The sequence below is a fragment of the Mandrillus leucophaeus genome, unplaced genomic scaffold (genome assembly GCF_000951045.1).
Source record: "Mandrillus leucophaeus isolate KB7577 unplaced genomic scaffold, Mleu.le_1.0 Scaffold1035, whole genome shotgun sequence".
Taxonomy (NCBI): Eukaryota; Metazoa; Chordata; class Mammalia; order Primates; family Cercopithecidae; genus Mandrillus; species Mandrillus leucophaeus.
This window is the reverse complement of record NW_012098488.1, coordinates 287,377-294,666: the sequence shown is the minus strand read 5'-3', so window position 1 is coordinate 294,666 and position 7,290 is coordinate 287,377. Positions and strand designations below refer to the sequence as shown.

General features: G+C 35.1%; 1 pseudogene; it reads left to right on the top strand.

The window, feature by feature from the left end:
* LOC105538906 overlaps positions 1-7,290 on the top strand; it is a 148,540-nt pseudogene that overhangs the window by 39,099 nt on the left and 102,151 nt on the right.

Genomic DNA, 7,290 nt, shown 5'->3' with positions numbered 1-7,290 from the left:
GTCTCAAAAAAAAAAAAGAAAAAAAAATTAGACAACCATTATTATTATCTTTTTCTTTTCTGTTTTGACTTCTCCGTACTCCTTTCTCTCTTTTATATGTTAAAAATCTCAGCACTAGAGAACATTACTTCCTAATAAAGTTAGACAACATTACCTTATATATTTTAACAGCAAAATTAAAATATGCTGGCCACATTCATGAATATTTTTTAATATGTAAATTGCAAATCTGAAACTTATAGAAAAAACTGTAACAATGCAAAAGTTGGAGAATTTTTTATAAAGTTGTAGCTTAATAAAATAACTTATTTTAGCTGCTTATATTAATAAAATATAATACACTAAAGCTGAATTTGTTTTACAAATTTGTAATCATGCTTAGTATTACAAGCTTTTATATGTGTAATGTAGTGATTAACTCTACAAAATGTGATAAAAGAGCGATATTTGTTTTTCATGGTAACCAGAACCAAATCCTGTATGTGCCATAACCACACCACAATAAAACAAAATAATTTTATAGTCATTCACTGAAAGCTAATTAATGTAAAATATTAAATGGTAATCATGCTTTGAGATGACTCTGAACATTATAATATACTTAAGTGTTTTCAAATTCAAAAGAACAAAGAAGTATGACTAAATTCTTATGAATTAGTTCAGATTTCTTGTGTTTCAAAATATAAAATTTTAGCTACGTATATACAGTAAAACTGAGAAAAAGCTGGTATAATAATATCAATGTAAAATATTAAATAGTAACCATGCTTTGAGATGACTCTAAACATAATATACTTAAGTGTTTTCAAATTTAAAAGAACAAAGAAGTATGACTAAATTCTTATGAATTAGTTCAGATTTCTTGTGTCTCAAAATACAAAATTTTAGCTATGTATATACAGTAAGTTAAACTGAGAAAAAGCTAATATAATAACAATGCAATTACAATTCAAATACAATATTATAAAATTAACAAAGTATAAGATCGATATATTATGGCCTCAGTATTCATAAAGTTGCTTTTTGCATTTGGAATCATATTAGAAACTTAGATATGATTGACTGAGACATGACTGAAATTATGAAAAGACAATGATCCTAGCTCTTCATTGAAAAAATTCTGCCTCATCCCACCACTTGCCTGAGTCTTGAGCTCTCACTGTTAATAATGCTGACCCAGCTGAGTCTTCAGAGTGAGTCCATGTTTGAGGGATGAGGCTCACAATATGTGGTTATAAGGAAGCAATGCCATCAACCCATCCCCTCCAGGCCTGTAATTTTCACGTCAACTATAAAGATAGTACAAGCTCTGGTTTTGTGATTTTAAGAAAGGAACCACCAAGGGAAATGAAACTTTTTGATTCCTACAAAATACATTAGAAATAGCTGTGCTCCAACTTTTCCACGTGTAAGCTTATTTCCCCAGGTATATTCAGCCCAGTGGGTTGTATGGTGTCTGTTCTTGTAAACAAAACAGTAATTCCCAATTACCCTACCTTCAAAATCAGTAAAACACAATGTCAGATGTTCCACTGCATTACTACTGGTTCACGTAATTCAAGGTTGCCCTCACTAATGTTCCTCAGTAATCTCTGATTTTCATTAAGAAGTAGACCAAAAGCACCTTTGGGAGAATCAGGAAAAGTGCCACCTCTATCAGACCTAAATGGGCAAAGTGCTCCATTTTCCAGAGGACGCAGTTCTGAGTCAGGGCACTAGACATGGGAGCAAAATGTAGGCTGCTTTATACCTCTCACTACTTTGTCCAGGTACATTTACAGAGTAAAGAAGTGCACATCTATTTCAAGCAATGAGTGTTTGGATTCAAACTGTCCATGCCAAGAGATTTTTTTTTTTTTTTTTTTTGAAGATATGGAGTATCAAAGGGTTGTTCTACCATCCTGACCTTCAGGTTTCTTTGTGGCTTCCACTCACAGGAGTGCTTTACACACTCAGTAGTAGAGCACACATTATAACAAAGGCCCTTTTTTTTTTGGCTTCTGTGACACCGATCAAACACGATTCTATTAAAACTAAAGTTAACATTACTCATAATTATCACTGCCTATTTGCTTTCTTAGTCTAATAGTGTATGTTAAATTGTTACATGTTAAAATAGTGACTTCTATTTCAATAAACCTGTGGATCTTAGCACAGTGCAGGTGCTCAGCCTCTTTAGTTTCAGCATGGCTGTGCTCTCATGCATCGTCTTTCATTCTCTAAAAAGCATGCCCTCTATTTGCTTAAGTCAGGACCAAACAACTCACAGACCTATTGTCCACAAGTTTAATTCTTCCTGGTCTCTGCAACCCAGTCCAACATATCATCAGCTGTCATAAATGTAATTTTATTTTCAATTTTAAAAGTTTCATTTCCATTTTTTTAGATCATAATTTAGTTGCCTTTTCTAAGCCTTTCAACTCCATTTAAATCTTTGTCTACTCATCAAAGAAAAACCGTCAAGAAGTAATTCTCTGAATGGGAAAGCTATCAATAAAAAATAAAGGCAACATAAGACCTTTCTAGGTAAACAAAAACTGAGTTGATTTCAACTAGGTAAAAATACAAAAACTAACTGAGTGTGGTGGTGGGCGCCTGTAGTCCCAGCTACTCAGGAGGCTGAGGCAGAAGAATCCAGGAGGCGGAGATTGCAGTGAGCTGAGATCATGCCGCTGAATTTCAGCCGGGGCGACAGAGGGAGACTCCGTTAAAAAAAAAAAAAAAAAAGAAGAAGAAGAAGAAAGAAGGAAAGGAGGAAGGAAGGAAAAAGAAAAAGTGAGGGAGAGAGAGAAAGAAAGAAAGGAAAAAAGAGGCCTGGCGTGGTGGCTCACACCTGTAAAACCCAGCTTGCAGTGAGTGGAGGTCGCGCCACTGCACTCCAGCCTGGGCGACAGAGTGAGACTCCATCTCAAACAAACAAAAAGGCCGGGCGCGGTGGCTCACGCCTGTAATCCCAGCACTTTGGGAGGCCGAGATGGGTGAATCACGAGGTCAGGAGATCGAGACCATCCTGGCTAACACGGGTGAAACCCCGTCTCTACTAAAAAATACAAAAAAACTAGCCGGGCGAGGTGGCGGGCGCCTGTAGTCCCAGCTACTCGGGAGGCTGCGGCAGGAGAATGGTGTAATCCCGGAAGGCAGAGCTTGCAGTGAGCCGAGATCACCCCAGTGCACTCCAGCCTGGGCGACAGAGCGAGACTCCCTCTCAAAAAAAAAAAAAATCAACCAAAAATAATAATTTGAATCTACATGAAATGACAAAAGCACCAGTAATCACGTCATTGTAAAGACATCGTGCATACATTTTTTATTTCTTACATTGTTGTTGGACCAATTACAAATACGTGTAATATACTCACCAATAACTCAACAAAACAGGTGAGTTATGTTTTGCAATAAAAATTAGCTGAATATTCTGGAACAAATGAGAAAATTCAGAAATGGAAAATAAAAAGGTTGATATCAAACAATTTGTAGCTATATCTGCTCTCTTTTCTCATTAAAAAATAAAATTATATAAAATAATAAGTGTAAAATATTGTTTATATTATATGTAGATGTAATAACTGTAAAATTTATATCACAAAGAAGCAGAAATAAAAATACATAGAACATTTGTATAACTCATCAGTATTGTTATTATAAATGTAAAACAGATTCTGATGAATGAAGATATATATCAGAAGCCCTAAAAGAACAAGAAATAGCTCCAAATATATATTAAAAATTATTTTAAAAATTGCAATGTTACATAAAAATGCTTTCTTAATGCAAAAGAAGGCAAACTAGTAGGAAAAGAAAATACACTTGTGATATGTAGAAAAAATAATACAGAAAAAATAAATCCAGCTATATAAATACTAAATATAAGATTAATTAATTAAATAAGAAAAACAGATTGTTAGACAGAATACAAAAATATGATACAAATATATGCTGTGTACAGCACAATTGCTTTGGATCCGAATAAACAAATTATGTAGACGTGAAAGAATAAAGCTTGCAAAGAGCAGCCATAATAAAGTTGTAGTTGCAATTACACAAATAAAAAAGAATTTAGGCCGGGCGCGGTGGCTCACGCCTATAATCCCAGCACTTTGGGAGGCCAAGGCTGGTAGATCACCTGAGGTCCTGAGTTCAAGACCAGCCTAATACGGAGAAACCCCATCTCTACTAAAAATACAAAATTAGCCGGGCATGGTAATGCATGCCTGTAATCCCAGCTACTTGGGAAGCTGAGGCAGGAGAACCGCTTGAATCCAGGAGGCAAAGGTTGAGGTGAGCCAAGATTGCGCCATTGCACTCCAGCCTCAGCAACAAGAACGAAATGCCGTCTCAAAAAAAAAGGGGGAATTTAAAACAAATAAAAATAAAAACACATGCTTAGGTGTAAAGTGAGACATTCATTATTGACCAAAAAAGAGTCAATTCCTTAGGAAGATGTAACAATCATCAACCAATATGCAAATAAGGAATGAGAAAGAAAATCCATGAGGCAAACAAAGACTGACAAAAATAAAGCAAGCAAGAAATAATCGAAAAATAACAGAGATTTAAATACTTCACTCTCAATAACGAATTAAAAAACAACAAGTCAAAGAGTAAACAGACTTGAAGAAAACAAAACCACTGACATCTAAAAGACACGTGTAGTCGGATCCACTTGCCAGGAATAGGCTAGGCATTTTTAGTGCACATGGAATGTTCTTCGGAATAAACTATACTCTAGGTGATTAAATACACAAGAAAATTAAAAGAATTGTGAAATGCAAAGTATTTTCTCTGACTGCAATGGAATAAAATTAAAAATTAATGACATCAGGAAATTTTGGTAAGTCAGTTACGTGAAAATTAAGCAGTGAAATTCTAAATAGCCAATGTGTCAAAGAAAAATTTAACAATTAGAAAATATTTCACATAAATAAAAATGTTTACTCAACACAACAAAGCACGCCAGATACAGCAAATTTATAGCAGTCAATTTCTTCATGAAAAAAATGGATTTCAAATCAATAACCTTGGGCAAAGGAATTTCTTTGGGGCAAAAAGTAATCACACTGACATGCCCAACAGGAAAGAACGGAGAGTCAGTGCTTTGGGAATAAGATATTTGAGAATTGTCCACATAGTTAAGACAATCTAGCAGGCAATATACAGGATAAGGGCCAGCTGCTGGCTCAGAAAAGACCTAGAAAGACCCTAATTTCTGATGTCTGTTTGATCTTCAATCAGTACAGGGAAAGGCCAAGTTGAAAACATTCTGGTAAACTGGAAAAGGTATTCTACAAGAGACACACAGAACACAGCTTCAAGAACTTGGAATTTTTTGCCTTGGTAAATTTATTTATTTAAGTTAGTAAGTTATTCTATAACTGTCACAAAATTTCTTTTTTCTTTTTTTTTCTTTTTTTTTGAGATGGAGGCTCGCTCTGTCTCCAGGCTGGAGTGCAGTGGCGCCATCTCGACTCACTGCAACCTCTGCCCCGTGGGTTCAAGCGATTCTCCTGCCTCAGCCTCCGGAGTAGCTGGGACTACAGGCCCATGCCACTACACCCGGCTAATTTTTGTATTTTTAGTAGAGACAGGGCTTCACCATGTTGGCCAGGATGGTCTCAATCTCCTGACTTCATGATCCACCCACCTCGGCCTCCCAAAGTGTTGGGATTACAGGCATGAGCCACCATGCCAGGCCCTAATTTCAAATATTTATAGGGTATAGTGTAATGTTTTAAAACATATGTACATTGTATCATAATAAAATTAGGGTAATTAGCATGTCCATGATCTCAAGCCATTATCCCTTCTTTATAGTGATAACTTTCAAGTTACTGTTTTCTAGCTATTATAAAATATATGTTGTTATTATACCATAGTTGTTAGAGTTACCCAACTGTGTAATAGAACACCAGAACTTATTTATTCTATCTAACTGTAACTTTGCACCAATGAATGACCTCTCTTAGTCTTTTTCTTCCCAGAACCTTCCCCAGACTCTGGTAACCACCAGTCTCTGCTGAACTTCTGCAAGATCAGCTTTCCTATATTCTACTTATTAGTGAGCTCATGCAATATTTGTCTTTCAGTCTATGGTTTATTTCATTGAACATTGTATTCTCTAGGTTCACACATATTGCCACAAATGACAGTATTTTGTTCCTTTCCGTAGTCAAATAGTGTTCCATTGTGTATACATATACCACATTCTCTTTATCTATTTATTTACTGATGAACACGTTTTGATTTTATCTCTTGGCTACCATGAATAGTGCTAGAATAAATCTCTTAGTGCAAATATCTTTTTGACATACTGATTTTAATTACTTTGGTTGTATACCAGTAGTCAGTAATGAACCATATGTTAGCTCTATTTTTAACTTTTGGAGAACTCACCATACTGTCTTTTATAGTGATTGTACTAAGCTACATCCCCACCAACAGCGTCAAAGAGTTTTCCTCTCACTACATCCTCACGTGTATTTGTTATATTTTGTCTTCTTGATACTAGCCATTGTTACTAGGGTGGGATGGTATCTCATTGTAGCTTCGATTTTCATTTGCCTTATAGTTAGTAATGTTGAGCATTTTGTTATAAACCTGCCAGTCATTTGCACACTTTTTTTTTGGAAGACTGTCTATTAAGGTATTTTGTCATTTTTAAATTGGATTATTTGTTTTGTGTTGTTTGCTTGCTGGTTAGTCATTTGAATCCTTTATATACTCAGGATATTTGTATAGTTTGCAAATGTTTGTGCTCATTCTGTAGCTTGTGTCTTCACTATAGATTTTTTTGTTTTCTTTGCACCTTTTTAGTTTGCTATAATCTATTTGCCTGTATTTTCTTGTGTTGCCTATGCTCTTGAGGTCCTATGCAAAAACTCCATTTAAAGATCAGTGTCATAGAGAATTCCCCATTTATTTTCTTCAAGTAGTATTATAGTTTTGGGTTGTATACTTAAGTTCTTAATGCATTTAAGTGGATTTTTGAATATGGTGAGAAATAAGGATCTGGTTTTATTAGCCTGCATGTAGATATACAGGTTTTTTCAGCATCATTTATTGAAGAGACTATTTTTCTCCAATGTGTGTTCTTGTACCTTTATCAAAAACTCAGTTGTCTTTTTAGTGTGGATTTATTTCTAGGTTCTCTAATCTTCCACTGGTCTAAGTGTCTGTTATTATTGTCAATACCATGTAATTTTTGTTACCATAGATTTGTAGTATGACTTGAAGTCAGGTGATGCAATGTGTCCAGCTTTGTGTGTGTTCTTTCTCTCAAGAGTGCTTTGGCTA